Source organism: Anser anser (genome assembly GCF_964211835.1).
Source record: "Anser anser genome assembly, chromosome: 24".
Taxonomy (NCBI): domain Eukaryota; kingdom Metazoa; phylum Chordata; class Aves; order Anseriformes; family Anatidae; genus Anser; species Anser anser.
In genome coordinates this window covers 395,532-411,119 of record NC_139745.1, presented here as the reverse complement: position 1 = coordinate 411,119, position 15,588 = coordinate 395,532, and positions in this window count along the sequence as shown.

Sequence of the window (15,588 nt, the reverse complement as noted above, 5' to 3'; positions counted from 1 at the left end):
GAGAGCACTTTTTGATGGCAGAAAGTGGCACCGTACGTGTTTTTTCGGGTCTAACTCGGGTTCAGCTTCTTGTTGCGGTTAGGGTTATGTTTAGGGTTGTTAGGAAAGAGTGAAGACGCAGAGCCCTGTTGAGTGTGGGGTTGCGTAAAGGCTCCCCCAGGGAGTTCAGGTGTACCCAAGGCTTCTGCTGAGAGCACTTTTTGATGGCAGAAAGTGGCACCGTACGTGTTTTTTCGGGTCTAACTCGGGTTCAGCTTCTTGTTGCGGTTAGGGTTATGTTTAGGGTTGTTAGGAAAGAGTGAAGACGCAGAGTCCTGTTGAGTGTGGGGTTGCATAAAGGCTCCCCCAGGGAGTTCAGGTGTACCCAAAGGCTTCCGCTGAGAGCACTTTTTGATGGCAGAAAGTGGCACCGTCCGTGTTTTTTCGGGTCTAACTCGGGTTCAGCTTCTTGTTGCGGTTAGGGTTATGTTTAGGGTTGTTAGGAAAGAGTGAAGACGCAGAGTCCTGTTGAGTGTGGGGTTGCGTAAAGGCTCCCCCAGGGAGTTCAGGTGTACCCAAAGGCTTCCGCTGAGAGCACTTTTTGATGGCAGAAAGTGGCACCGTACGTGTTTTTTTGGGTCTAACTCGGGTTCAGCTTCTTGTTGCGGTTAGGGTTATGTTTAGGGTTGTTAGGAAAGAGTGAAGACGCAGAGTCCTGTTGAGTGTGGGGTTGCGTAAAGGCTCCCCCAGGGAGTTCAGGTGTACCCAAAGGCTTCCGCTGAGAGCACTTTTTGATGGCAGAAAGTGGCACCGTACGTGTTTTTTCGGGTCTAACTCGGGTTCAGCTTCTTGTTCCGGTTAGGGTTATGTTTAGGGTTGTTAGGAAAGAGTGAAGACGCAGAGTCCTGTTGAGTGTGGGGTTGCGTAAAGGCTCCCCCAGGGAGTTCAGGTGTACCCAAAGGCTTCCGCTGAGAGCACTTTTGGATGGCAGAAAGTGGCACCGTACGTGTTTTTTCGGGTCTAACTCGGGTTCAGCTTCTTGTTGCGGTTAGGGATATGTTTAGGGTTGTTAGGAAAGAGTGAAGACGCAGAGTCCTGTTGAGTGTGGGGTTGCGTAAAGGCTCCCCCAGGGAGTTCAGGTGTACCCAAAGGCTTCCGCTGAGAGCACTTTTTGATGGCAGAAAGTGGCACCGTACGTGTTTTTTCGGGTCTAACTCGGGTTCAGCTTCTTGTTGCGGTTAGGGTTATGTTTAGGGTTGTTAGGAAAGAGTGAAGACGCAGAGTCCTGTTGAGTGTGGGGTTGCGTAAAGGCTCCCCCAGGGAGTTCAGGTGTACCCAAAGGCTTCCGCTGAGAGCACTTTTTGATGGCAGAAAGTGGCACCGTACGTGTTTTTTCGGGTCTAACTCGGGTTCAGCTTCTTGTTGCGGTTAGGGTTATGTTTAGGGTTGTTAGGAAAGAGTGAAGACTCAGAGTCCTGTTGAGTGTGGGGTTGCGTAAAGGCTCCCCCAGGGAGTTCAGGTGTACCCAAAGGCTTCCGCTGAGAGCACTTTTGGATGGCAGAAAGTGGCACCGTACGTGTTTTTTCGGGTCTAACTCGGGTTCAGCTTCTTGTTGCGGTTAGGGTTATGTTTAGGGTTGTTAGGAAAGAGTGAAGACGCAGAGTCCTGTTGAGTGTGGGGTTGCATAAAGGCTCCCCCAGGGAGTTCAGGTGTACCCAAAGGCTTCCGCTGAGAGCACTTTTTGATGGCAGAAAGTGGCACCGTACGTGTTTTTTTGGGTCTAACTCGGGTTCAGCTTCTTGTTCCGGTTAGGCTTATGTTTAGGGTTGTTAGGAAAGAGTGAAGACGCAGAGTCCTGTTGAGTGTGGGGTTGCGTAAAGGCTCCCCCAGGGAGTTCAGGTGTACCCAAAGGCTTCCGCTGAGAGCACTTTTTGATGGCAGAAAGTGGCACCGTACGTGTTTTTTCGGGTCTAACTCGGGTTCAGCTTCTTGTTGCGGTTAGGGTTATGTTTAGGGTTGTTAGGAAAGAGTGAAGACGCAGAGTCCTGTTGAGTGTGGGGTTGCGTAAAGGCTCCCCCAGGGAGTTCAGGTGTACCCAAAGGCTTCCGCTGAGAGCACTTTTTGATGGCAGAAAGTGGCACCGTCCGTGTTTTTTCGGGTCTAACTCGGGTTCAGCTTCTTGTTGCGGTTAGGGTTATGTTTCGGGTTGTTAGGAAAGAGTGAAGACGCAGAGTCCTGTTGAGTGTGGGGTTGCGTAAAGGCTCCCCCAGGGAGTTCAGGTGTACCCAAAGGCTTCCGCTGAGAGCACTTTTTGATGGCAGAAAGTGGCACCGTACGTGTTTTTTCGGGTCTAACTCGGGTTGAGCTTCTTGTTGCGGTTAGGGTTATGTTTAGGGTTGTTAGGAAAGAGTGAAGACGCAGAGTCCTGTTGAGTGTGGGGTTGCGTAAAGGCTCCCCCAGGGAGTTCAGGTGTACCCAAAGGCTTCCGCTGAGAGCACTTTTTGATGGCAGAAAGTGGCACCATACGTGTTTTTTCGGGTCTAACTCGGGTTCAGCTTCTTGTTGCGGTTAGGGTTATGTTTAGGGTTGTTAGGAAAGAGTGAAGACGCAGAGTCCTGTTGAGTGTGGGGTTGCGTAAAGGCTCCCCCAGGGAGTTCAGGTGTACCCAAAGGCTTCCGCTGAGAGCACTTTTTGATGGCAGAAAGTGGCACCGTACGTGTTTTTTCGGGTCTAACTCGGGTTCAGCTTCTTGTTGCGGTTAGGGTTATGTTTAGGGTTGTTAGGAAAGAGTGAAGACGCAGAGTCCTGTTGAGTGTGGGGTTGCGTAAAGGCTCCCCCAGGGAGTTCAGGTGTACCCAAAGGCTTCCGCTGAGAGCACTTTTTGATGGCAGAAAGTGGCACCGTACGTGTTTTTTCGGGTCTAACTCAGGTTCAGCTTCTTGTTGCGGTTAGGGTTATGTTTAGGGTTGTTAGGAAAGAGTGAAGACGCAGAGTCCTGTTGAGTGTGGGGTTGCGTAGAGGCTCCCCCAGGGAGTTCAGGTGTACCCAAAGGCTTCCGCTGAGAGCACTTTTTGATGGCAGAAAGTGGCACCGTACGTGTTTTTTCGGGTCTAACTCGGGTTCAGCTTCTTGTTGCGGTTAGGGTTATGTTTAGGGTTGTTAGGAAAGAGTGAAGACGCAGAGTCCTGTTGAGTGTGGGGTTGCGTAAAGGCTCCCCCAGGGAGTTCAGGTGTACCCAAAGGCTTCCGCTGAGAGCACTTTTTGATGGCAGAAAGTGGCACCGTACGTGTTTTTTCGGGTCTAACTCGGGTTCAGCTTCTTGTTGCGGTTAGGGTTATGTTTAGGGTTGTTAGGAAAGAGTGAAGACGCAGAGTCCTGTTGAGTGTGGGGTTGCGTAAAGGCTCCCCCAGGGAGTTCAGGTGTACCCAAAGGCTTCCGCTGAGAGCACTTTTTGATGGCAGAAAGTGGCACCGTACGTGTTTTTTCGGGTCTAACTCGGGTTCAGCTTCTTGTTGCGGTTAGGGTTATGTTTAGGGTTGTTAGGAAAGAGTGAAGACGCAGAGTCCTGTTGAGTGTGGGGTTGCGTAAAGGCTCCCCCAGGGAGTTCAGGTGTACCCAAAGGCTTCCGCTGAGAGCACTTTTGGATGGCAGAAAGTGGCACCGTACGTGTTTTTTCGGGTCTAACTCGGGTTCAGCTTCTTGTTGCGGTTAGGGTTATGTTTAGGGTTGTTAGGAAAGAGTGAAGACGCAGAGTCCTGTTGAGTGTGGGGTTGCGTAAAGGCTCCCCCAGGGAGTTCAGGTGTACCCAAAGGCTTCCGCTGAGAGCACTTTTTGATGGCAGAAAGTGGCACCAAAAGTGTTTTTTCGGGTCTAACTCGGGTTCAGCTTCTTGTTGCGGTTAGGGTTATGTTTAGGGTTGTTAGGAAAGAGTGAAGACGCAGAGTCCTGTTGAGTGTGGGGTTGCGTAAAGGCTCCCCCAGGGAGTTCAGGTGTACCCAAAGGCTTCCGCTGAGAGCACTTTTTGATGGCAGAAAGTGGCACCGTACGTGTTTTTTCGGGTCTAACTCGGGTTGAGCTTCTTGTTGCGGTTAGGGTTATGTTTAGGGTTGTTAGGAAAGAGTGAAGACGCAGAGTCCTGTTGAGTGTGGGGTTGCGTAAAGGCTCCCCCAGGGAGTTCAGGTGTACCCAAAGGCTTCCGCTGAGAGCACTTTTTGATGGCAGAAAGTGGCACCGTACGTGTTTTTTCGGGTCTAACTCGGGTTCAGCTTCTTGTTGCGGTTAGGGTTATGTTTAGGGTTGTTAGGAAAGAGTGAAGACGCAGAGTCCTGTTGAGTGTGGGGTTGCGTAAAGGCTCCCCCAGGGAGTTCAGGTGTACCCAAAGGCTTCCGCTGAGAGCACTTTTTGATGGCAGAAAGTGGCACCGTACGTGTTTTTTCGGGTCTAACTCGGGTTCAGCTTCTTGTTGCGGTTAGGGTTATGTTTAGGGTTGTTAGGAAAGAGTGAAGACGCAGAGTCCTGTTGAGTGTGGGGTTGCGTAAAGGCTCCCCCAGGGAGTTCAGGTGTACCCAAAGGCTTCCGCTGAGAGCACTTTTGGATGGCAGAAAGTGGCACCGTACGTGTTTTTTCGGGTCTAACTCGGGTTCAGCTTCTTGTTGCGGTTAGGGTTATGTTTAGGGTTGTTAGGAAAGAGTGAAGACGCAGAGTCCTGTTGAGTGTGGGGTTGCGTAAAGGCTCCCCCAGGGAGTTCAGGTGTACCCAAAGGCTTCCGCTGAGAGCACTTTTTGATGGCAGAAAGTGGCACCGTACGTGTTTTTTCGGGTCTAACTCGGGTTGAGCTTCTTGTTGCGGTTAGGGTTATGTTTAGGGTTGTTAGGAAAGAGTGAAGACGCAGAGTCCTGTTGAGTGTGGGGTTGCGTAAAGGCTCCCCCAGGGAGTTCAGGTGTACCCAAAGGCTTCCGCTGGGAGCACTTTTTGATGGCAGAAAGTGGCACCGTACGTGTTTTTTCGGGTCTAACTCGGGTTCAGCTTCTTGTTGCGGTTAGGGTTATGTTTAGGGTTGTTAGGAAAGAGTGAAGACGCAGAGTCCTGTTGAGTGTGGGGTTGCGTAAAGGCTCCCCCAGGGAGTTCAGGTGTACCCAAAGGCTTCCACTGAGAGCACTTTTTGATGGCAGAAAGTGGCACCATACGTGTTTTTTCGGGTCTAACTCGGGTTCAGCTTCTTGTTGCGGTTAGGGTTATGTTTAGGGTTGTTAGGAAAGAGTGAAGACGCAGAGTCCTGTTGAATGTGGGGTTGCGTAAAGGCTCCCCCAGGGAATTCAGGTGTACCCAAAGGCTTCCGCTGAGAGCACTTTTGGATGGCAGAAAGTGGCACCGTACGTGTTTTTTCGGGTCTAACTCGGGTTGAGCTTCTTGTTGCGGTTAGGGTTATGTTTAGGGTTGTTAGGAAAGAGTGAAGACGCAGAGTCCTGTTGAGTGTGGGGTTGCGTAAAGGCTCCCCCAGGGAGTTCAGGTGTACCCAAAGGCTTCCGCTGAGAGCACTTTTTGATGGCAGAAAGTGGCACCGTACGTGTTTTTTCGGGTCTAACTCGGGTTCAGCTTCTTGTTGCGGTTAGGGTTATGTTTAGGGTTGTTAGGAAAGAGTGAAGACGCAGAGTCCTGTTGAGTGTGGGGTTGCGTAAAGGCTCCCCCAGGGAGTTCAGGTGTACCCAAAGGCTTCCGCTGAGAGCACTTTTTGATGGCAGAAAGTGGCACCGTACGTGTTTTTTCGGGTCTAACTCGGGTTCAGCTTCTTGTTGCGGTTAGGGTTATGTTTAGGGTTGTTAGGAAAGAGTGAAGACGCAGAGTCCTGTTGAGTGTGGGGTTGCGTAAAGGCTCCCCCAGGGAGTTCAGGTGTTCCCAAAGTCTTCCGCTGAGAGCACTTTTGGATGGCAGAAAGTGGCTCCATACGTGTTTTTTCGGGTCTAACTCGGGTTCAGCTTCTTGTTGCGGTTAGGGTTATGTTTAGGGTTGTTAGGAAAGAGTGAAGACGCAGAGTCCTGTTGAGTGTGGGGTTGCGTAAAGGCTCCCCCAGGGAGTTCAGGTGTACCCAAAGGCTTCCGCTGAGAGCACTTTTTGATGGCAGAAAGTGGCACCGTACGTGTTTTTTCGGGTCTAACTCGGGTTCAGCTTCTTGTTGCGGTTAGGGTTATGTTTAGGGTTGTTAGGAAAGAGTGAAGACGCAGAGTCCTGTTGAGTGTGGGGTTGCGTAAAGGCTCCCCCAGGGAGTTCAGGTGTACCCAAAGGCTTCCGCTGAGAGCACTTTTGGATGGCAGAAAGTGGCACCGTACGTGTTTTTTCGGGTCTAACTCGGGTTCAGCTTCTTGTTGCGGTTAGGGTTATGTTTAGGGTTGTTAGGAAAGAGTGAAGACGCAGAGTCCTGTTGAGTGTGGGGTTGCGTAAAGGCTCCCCCAGGGAGTTCAGGTGTACCCAAAGGCTTCCGCTGAGAGCACTTTTGGATGGCAGAAAGTGGCACCGTCCGTGTTTTTTCGGGTCTAACTCGGGTTCAGCTTCTTGTTGCGGTTAGGGTTATGTTTAGGGTTGTTAGGAAAGAGTGAAGACGCAGAGTCCTGTTGAGTGTGGGGTTGCGTAAAGGCTCCCCCAGGGAGTTCAGGTGTACCCAAAGGCTTCCGCTGAGAGCACTTTTGGATGGCAGAAAGTGGCACCGTACGTGTTTTTTCGGGTCTAACTCGGGTTCAGCTTCTTGTTGCGGTTAGGGTTATGTTTAGGGTTGTTAGGAAAGAGTGAAGACGCAGAGTCCTGTTGAGTGTGGGGTTGCGTAAAGGCTCCCCCAGGGAGTTCAGGTGTACCCAAAGGCTTCCGCTGAGAGCACTTTTTGATGGCAGAAAGTGGCACCGTACGTGTTTTTTCGGGTCTAACTCGGGTTCAGCTTCTTGTTCCGGTTAGGCTTATGTTTAGGGTTGTTAGGAAGGAGTGAAGACGCAGAGTCCTGTTGAGTGTGGGGTTGCTTAAAGGCTCCCCCAGGGAATTCAGGTGTACCCAAAGGCTTCCGCTGAGAGCACTTTTTGATGGCAGAAAGTGGCACCGTCCGTGTTTTTTCGGGTCTAACTCGGGTTCAGCTTCTTGTTGCGGTTAGGGTTATGTTTAGGGTTGTTAGGAAAGAGTGAAGACGCAGAGTCCTGTTGAGTGTGGGGTTGCGTAAAGGCTCCCCCAGGGAGTTCAGGTGTACCCAAAGGCTTCCACTGAGAGCACTTTTTGATGGCAGAAAGTGGCACCGTACGTGTTTTTTCGGGTCTAACTCGGGTTGAGCTTCTTGTTGCGGTTAGGGTTATGTTTAGGGTTGTTAGGAAAGAGTGAAGACGCAGAGTCCTGTTGAGTGTGGGGTTGCGTAAAGGCTCCCCCAGGGAGTTCAGGTGTACCCAAAGGCTTCCGCTGAGAGCACTTTTTGATGGCAGAAAGTGGCACCGTCCGTGTTTTTTCGGGTCTAACTCGGGTTCAGCTTCTTGTTGCGGTTAGGGTTATGTTTAGGGTTGTTAGGAAAGAGTGAAGACGCAGAGTCCTGTTGAGTGTGGGGTTGCGTAAAGGCTCCCCCAGGGAGTTCAGGTGTACCCAAAGGCTTCCGCTGAGAGCACTTTTTGATGGCAGAAAGTGGCACCGTGCGTGATTTTTCGGGTCTAACTCGGGTTCAGCTTCTTGTTGCGGTTAGGGTTATGTTTAGGGTTGTTAGGAAAGAGTGAAGACGCAGAGTCCTGTTGAGTGTGGGGTTGCGTAAAGGCTCCCCCAGGGAGTTCAGGTGTACCCAAAGGCTTCCGCTGAGAGCACTTTTTGATGGCAGAAAGTGGCACCGTCCGTGTTTTTTCGGGTCTAACTCGGGTTGAGCTTCTTGTTGCGGTTAGGGTTATGTTTAGGGTTGTTAGGAAAGAGTGAAGACGCAGAGTCCTGTTGAGTGTGGGGTTGCGTAAAGGCTCCCCCAGGGAGTTCAGGTGTACCCAAAGGCTTCCGCTGAGAGCACTTTTTGACGGCAGAAAGTGGCACCGTACGTGTTTTTTCGGGTCTAACTCGGGTTCAGCTTCTTGTTGCGGTTAGGGTTATGTTTAGGGTTGTTAGGAAAGAGTGAAGACGCAGAGTCCTGTTGAGTGTGGGGTTGCGTAAAGGCTCCCCCAGGGAGTTCAGGTGTACCCAAAGGCTTCCGCTGAGAGCACTTTTTGATGGCAGAAAGTGGCACCGTGCGTGATTTTTCGGGTCTAACTCGGGTTCAGCTTCTTGTTGCGGTTAGGGTTATGTTTAGGGTTGTTAGGAAAGAGTGAAGACGCAGAGTCCTGTTGAGTGTGGGGTTGCGTAAAGGCTCCCCCAGGGAGTTCAGGTGTACCCAAAGGCTTCCGCTGAGAGCACTTTTTGATGGCAGAAAGTGGCACCGTACGTGTTTTTTCGGGTCTAAGTCGGGTTCAGCTTCTTGTTGCGGTTAGGGATATGTTTAGGGTTGTTAGGAAAGAGTGAAGACGCAGAGTCCTGTTGAGTGTGGGGTTGCGTAAAGGCTCCCCCAGGGAGTTCAGGTGTACCCAAAGGCTTCCGCTGAGAGCACTTTTTGATGGCAGAAAGTGGCACCGTACGTGTTTTTTCGGGTCTAACTCGGGTTCAGCTTCTTGTTGCGGTTAGGGTTATGTTTAGGGTTGTTAGGAAAGAGTGAAGACGCAGAGTCCTGTTGAGTGTGGGGTTGCGTAAAGGCTCCCCCAGGGAGTTCAGGTGTACCCAAAGGCTTCCGCTGAGAGCACTTTTTGATGGCAGAAAGTGGCACCGTACGTGTTTTTTCGGGTCTAACTCGGGTTCAGCTTCTTGTTGCGGTTAGGGTTATGTTTAGGGTTGTTAGGAAAGAGTGAAGACGCAGAGTCCTGTTGAGTGTGGGGTTGCGTAAAGGCTCCCCCAGGGAGTTCAGGTGTACCCAAAGGCTTCCGCTGGGAGCACTTTTTGATGGCAGAATGTGGCACCGTCCGTGTTTTTTCGGGTCTAACTCGGGTTGAGCTTCTTGTTGCGGTTAGGGTTATGTTTAGGGTTGTTAGGAAAGAGTGAAGACGCAGAGTCCTGTTGAGTGTGGGGTTGCGTAAAGGCTCCCCCAGGGAGTTCAGGTGTACCCAAAGGCTTCCGCTGAGAGCACTTTTTGATGGCAGAAAGTGGCACCGTACGTGTTTTTTCGGGTCTAACTCGGGTTCAGCTTCTTGTTGCGGTTAGGGTTATGTTTAGGGTTGTTAGGAAAGAGTGAAGACGCAGAGTCCTGTTGAGTGTGGGGTTGCGTAAAGGCTCCCCCAGGGAATTCAGGTGTACCCAAAGGCTTCCGCTGAGAGCACTTTTTGATGGCAGAAAGTGGCACCGTACGTGTTTTTTCGGGTCTAACTCGGGTTCAGCTTCTTGTTGCGGTTAGGGTTATGTTTAGGGTTGTTAGGAAAGAGTGAAGACGCAGAGTCCTGTTGAGTGTGGGGTTGCGTAAAGGCTCCCCCAGGGAGTTCAGGTGTACCCAAAGGCTTCCGCTGAGAGCACTTTTTGATGGCAGAAAGTGGCACCGTACGTGTTTTTTCGGGTCTAACTCGGGTTCAGCTTCTTGTTGCGGTTAGGGTTATGTTTAGGGTTGTTAGGAAAGAGTGAAGACGCAGAGTCCTGTTGAGTGTGGGGTTGCGTAAAGGCTCCCCCAGGGAGTTCAGGTGTACCCAAAGGCTTCCGCTGAGAGCACTTTTGGATGGCAGAAAGTGGCACCGTACGTGTTTTTTCGGGTCTAACTCGGGTTCAGCTTCTTGTTGCGGTTAGGGTTATGTTTAGGGTTGTTAGGAAAGAGTGAAGACGCAGAGTCCTGTTGAGTGTGGGGTTGCGTAAAGGCTCCCCCAGGGAGTTCAGGTGTACCCAAAGGCTTCCGCTGAGAGCACTTTTGGATGGCAGAAAGTGGCACCATACGTGTTTTTTCGGGTCTAACTCGGGTTCAGCTTCTTGTTGCGGTTAGGGTTATGTTTAGGGTTGTTAGGAAAGAGTGAAGACGCAGAGTCCTGTTGAGTGTGGGGTTGCGTAAAGGCTCCCCCAGGGAGTTCAGGTGTACCCAAAGGCTTCCGCTGAGAGCACTTTTTGATGGCAGAAAGTGGCACCATACGTGTTTTTTCGGGTCTAACTCGGGTTCAGCTTCTTGTTGCGGTTAGGGTTATGTTTAGGGTTGTTAGGAAAGAGTGAAGACGCAGAGTCCTGTTGAGTGTGGGGTTGCGTAAAGGCTCCCCCAGGGAGTTCAGGTGTACCCAAAGGCTTCCGCTGAGAGCACTTTTTGATGGCAGAAAGTGGCACCGTACGTGTTTTTTCGGGTCTAACTCGGGTTCAGCTTCTTGTTGCGGTTAGGGTTATGTTTAGGGTTGTTAGGAAAGAGTGAAGACGCAGAGCCCTGTTGAGTGTGGGGTTGCGTAAAGGCTCCCCCAGGGAGTTCAGGTGTACCCAAAGGCTTCCGCTGAGAGCACTTTTTGATGGCAGAAAGTGGCACCGTACGTGTTTTTTCGGGTCTAACTCGGGTTCAGCTTCTTGTTGCGGTTAGGGTTATGTTTAGGGTTTTTAGGAAAGAGTGAAGACGCAGAGTCCTGTTGAGTGTGGGGTTGCGTAAAGGCTCCCCCAGGGAGTTCAGGTGTACCCAAAGGCTTCCGCTGAGAGCACTTTTTGATGGCAGAAAGTGGCACCGTACGTGTTTTTTCGGGTCTAACTCAGGTTCAGCTTCTTGTTGCGGTTAGGGTTATGTTTAGGGTTGTTAGGAAAGAGTGAAGACGCAGAGTCCTGTTGAGTGTGGGGTTGCGTAGAGGCTCCCCCAGGGAGTTCAGGTGTACCCAAAGGCTTCCGCTGAGAGCACTTTTTGATGGCAGAAAGTGGCACCGTACGTGTTTTTTCGGGTCTAACTCGGGTTGAGCTTCTTGTTCCGGTTAGGGTTATGTTTAGGGTTGTTAGGAAAGAGTGAAGACGCAGAGTCCTGTTGAGTGTGGGGTTGCGTAAAGGCTCCCCCAGGGAGTTCAGGTGTACCCAAAGGCTTCCGCTGAGAGCACTTTTTGATGGCAGAAAGTGGCACCGTACGTGTTTTTTCGGGTCTAACTCGGGTTCAGCTTCTTGTTGCGGTTAGGGTTATGTTTAGGGTTGTTAGGAAAGAGTGAAGACGCAGAGTCCTGTTGAGTGTGGGGTTGCGTAAAGGCTCCCCCAGGGAGTTCAGGTGTACCCAAAGGCTTCCGCTGAGAGCACTTTTTGATGGCAGAAAGTGGCACCGTACGTGTTTTTTCGGGTCTAACTCGGGTTCAGCTTCTTGTTGCGGTTAGGGTTATGTTTAGGGTTGTTAGGAAAGAGTGAAGACGCAGAGTCCTGTTGAGTGTGGGGTTGCGTAAAGGCTCCCCCAGGGAGTTCAGGTGTACCCAAAGGCTTCCGCTGAGAGCACTTTTTGATGGCAGAAAGTGGCACCGTACGTGTTTTTTCGGGTCTAACACGGGTTCAGCTTCTTGTTGCGGTTAGGGTTATGTTTAGGGTTGTTAGGAAAGAGTGAAGACGCAGAGTCCTGTTGAGTGTGGGGTTGCGTAAAGGCTCCCCCAGGGAGTTCAGGTGTACCCAAAGGCTTCCGCTGAGAGCACTTTTTGATGGCAGAAAGTGGCACCGTACGTGTTTTTTCGGGTCTAACTCGGGTTCAGCTTCTTGTTCCGGTTAGGGTTATGTTTAGGGTTGTTAGGAAAGAGTGAAGACGCAGAGCCCTGTTGAGTGTGGGGTTGCGTAAAGGCTCCCCCAGGGAGTTCAGGTGTACCCAAAGGCTTCCGCTGAGAGCACTTTTTGATGGCAGAAAGTGGCACCGTACGTGTTTTTTCGGGTCTAACTCGGGTTCAGCTTCTTGTTGCGGTTAGGGTTATGTTTAGGGTTTTTAGGAAAGAGTGAAGACGCAGAGTCCTGTTGAGTGTGGGGTTGCGTAAAGGCTCCCCCAGGGAGTTCAGGTGTACCCAAAGGCTTCCGCTGAGAGCACTTTTTGATGGCAGAAAGTGGCACCGTACGTGTTTTTTCGGGTCTAACTCAGGTTCAGCTTCTTGTTGCGGTTAGGGTTATGTTTAGGGTTGTTAGGAAAGAGTGAAGACGCAGAGTCCTGTTGAGTGTGGGGTTGCGTAGAGGCTCCCCCAGGGAGTTCAGGTGTACCCAAAGGCTTCCGCTGAGAGCACTTTTTGATGGCAGAAAGTGGCACCGTACGTGTTTTTTCGGGTCTAACTCGGGTTGAGCTTCTTGTTCCGGTTAGGGTTATGTTTAGGGTTGTTAGGAAAGAGTGAAGACGCAGAGTCCTGTTGAGTGTGGGGTTGCGTAAAGGCTCCCCCAGGGAGTTCAGGTGTACCCAAAGGCTTCCGCTGAGAGCACTTTTTGATGGCAGAAAGTGGCACCGTACGTGTTTTTTCGGGTCTAACTCGGGTTCAGCTTCTTGTTGCGGTTAGGGTTATGTTTAGGGTTGTTAGGAAAGAGTGAAGACGCAGAGTCCTGTTGAGTGTGGGGTTGCGTAAAGGCTCCCCCAGGGAGTTCAGGTGTACCCAAAGGCTTCCGCTGAGAGCACTTTTTGATGGCAGAAAGTGGCACCGTACGTGTTTTTTCGGGTCTAACTCGGGTTCAGCTTCTTGTTGCGGTTAGGGTTATGTTTAGGGTTGTTAGGAAAGAGTGAAGACGCAGAGTCCTGTTGAGTGTGGGGTTGCGTAAAGGCTCCCCCAGGGAGTTCAGGTGTACCCAAAGGCTTCCGCTGAGAGCACTTTTGGATGGCAGAAAGTGGCACCGTACGTGTTTTTTCGGGTCTAACTCGGGTTGAGCTTCTTGTTCCGGTTAGGCTTATGTTTAGGGTTGTTAGGAAAGAGTGAAGACGCAGAGTCCTGTTGAGTGTGGGGTTGCGTAAAGGCTCCCCCAGGGAGTTCAGGTGTACCCAAAGGCTTCCGCTGAGAGCACTTTTGGATGGCAGAAAGTGGCACCGTACGTGTTTTTTCGGGTCTAACTCGGGTTCAGCTTCTTGTTGCGGTTAGGGTTATGTTTAGGGTTGTTAGGAAAGAGTGAAGACGCAGAGTCCTGTTGAGTGTGGGGTTGCGTAAAGGCTCCCCCAGGGAGTTCAGGTGTACCCAAAGGCTTCCGCTGAGAGCACTTTTGGATGGCAGAAAGTGGCACCGTACGTGTTTTTTCGGGTCTAACTCGGGTTCAGCTTCTTGTTGCGGTTAGGGTTATGTTTAGGGTTGTTAGGAAAGAGTGAAGACGCAGAGCCCTGTTGAGTGTGGGGTTGCGTAAAGGCTCCCCCAGGGAGTTCAGGTGTACCCAAGGCTTCTGCTGAGAGCACTTTTTGATGGCAGAAAGTGGCACCGTACGTGTTTTTTCGGGTCTAACTCGGGTTCAGCTTCTTGTTGCGGTTAGGGTTATGTTTAGGGTTGTTAGGAAAGAGTGAAGACGCAGAGTCCTGTTGAGTGTGGGGTTGCATAAAGGCTCCCCCAGGGAGTTCAGGTGTACCCAAAGGCTTCCGCTGAGAGCACTTTTTGATGGCAGAAAGTGGCACCGTCCGTGTTTTTTCGGGTCTAACTCGGGTTCAGCTTCTTGTTGCGGTTAGGGTTATGTTTAGGGTTGTTAGGAAAGAGTGAAGACGCAGAGTCCTGTTGAGTGTGGGGTTGCGTAAAGGCTCCCCCAGGGAGTTCAGGTGTACCCAAAGGCTTCCGCTGAGAGCACTTTTGGATGGCAGAAAGTGGCACCGTACGTGCTTTTTTGGGTCTAACTCGGGTTCAGCTTCTTGTTGCGGTTAGGGTTATGTTTAGGGTTGTTAGGAAAGAGTGAAGACGCAGAGTCCTGTTGAGTGTGGGGTTGCGTAAAGGCTCCCCCAGGGAGTTCAGGTGTACCCAAAGGCTTCCGCTGAGAGCACTTTTTGATGGCAGAAAGTGGCACCGTACGTGTTTTTTTGGGTCTAACTCGGGTTCAGCTTCTTGTTCCGGTTAGGGTTATGTTTAGGGTTGTTAGGAAAGAGTGAAGACGCAGAGTCCTGTTGAGTGTGGGGTTGCGTAAAGGCTCCCCCAGGGAGTTCAGGTGTACCCAAAGGCTTCCGCTGAGAGCACTTTTTGATGGCAGAAAGTGGCACCGTACGTGTTTTTTCGGGTCTAACTCGGGTTCAGCTTCTTGTTGCGGTTAGGGATATGTTTAGGGTTGTTAGGAAAGAGTGAAGACGCAGAGTCCTGTTGAGTGTGGGGTTGCGTAAAGGCTCCCCCAGGGAGTTCAGGTGTACCCAAAGGCTTCCGCTGAGAGCACTTTTTGATGGCAGAAAGTGGCACCGTACGTGTTTTTTCGGGTCTAACTCGGGTTCAGCTTCTTGTTGCGGTTAGGGTTATGTTTCGGGTTGTTAGGAAAGAGTGAAGACGCAGAGTCCTGTTGAGTGTGGGGTTGCGTAAAGGCTCCCCCAGGGAGTTCAGGTGTACCCAAAGGCTTCCGCTGAGAGCACTTTTTGATGGCAGAAAGTGGCACCGTACGTGTTTTTTTGGGTCTAACTCGGGTTCAGCTTCTTGTTCCGGTTAGGCTTATGTTTAGGGTTGTTAGGAAAGAGTGAAGACGCAGAGTCCTGTTGAGTGTGGGGTTGCGTAAAGGCTCCCCCAGGGAGTTCAGGTGTACCCAAAGGCTTCCGCTGAGAGCACTTTTTGATGGCAGAAAGTGGCACCGTACGTGTTTTTTCGGGTCTAACTCGGGTTCAGCTTCTTGTTGCGGTTAGGGTTATGTTTAGGGTTGTTAGGAAAGAGTGAAGACGCAGAGTCCTGTTGAGTGTGGGGTTGCGTAAAGGCTCCCCCAGGGAGTTCAGGTGTACCCAAAGGCTTCCGCTGAGAGCACTTTTTGATGGCAGAAAGTGGCACCGTACGTGTTTTTTCGGGTCTAACTCGGGTTCAGCTTCTTGTTGCGGTTAGGGTTATGTTTAGGGTTGTTAGGAAAGAGTGAAGGCGCAGAGTCCTGTTGAGTGTGGGGTTGCGTAAAGGCTCCCCCAGGGAGTTCAGGTGTACCCAAAGGCTTCCGCTGAGAGCACTTTTTGATGGCAGAAAGTGGCACCGTACGTGTTTTTTCGGGTCTAACTCGGGTTGAGCTTCTTGTTGCGGTTAGGGTTATGTTTAGGGTTGTTAGGAAAGAGTGAAGACGCAGAGTCCTGTTGAGTGTGGGGTTGCGTAAAGGCTCCCCCAGGGAGTTCAGGTGTACCCAAAGGCTTCCGCTGAGAGCACTTTTTGATGGCAGAAAGTGGCACCGTACGTGTTTTTTCGGGTCTAACTCAGGTTCAGCTTCTTGTTGCGGTTAGGGTTATGTTTAGGGTTGTTAGGAAAGAGTGAAGACGCAGAGTCCTGTTGAGTGTGGGGTTGCGTAGAGGCTCCCCCAGGGAGTTCAGGTGTACCCAAAGGCTTCCGCTGAGAGCACTTTTTGATGGCAGAAAGTGGCACCGTACGTGTTTTTTCGGGTCTAACTCGGGTTCAGCTTCTTGTTGCGGTTAGGGTTATGTTTAGGGTTGTTAGGAAAGAGTGAAGACGCAGAGTCCTGTTGAGTGTGGGGTTGCGTAAAGGCTCCCCCAGGGAGTTCAGGTGTACCCAAAGGCTTCCGCTGAGAGCACTT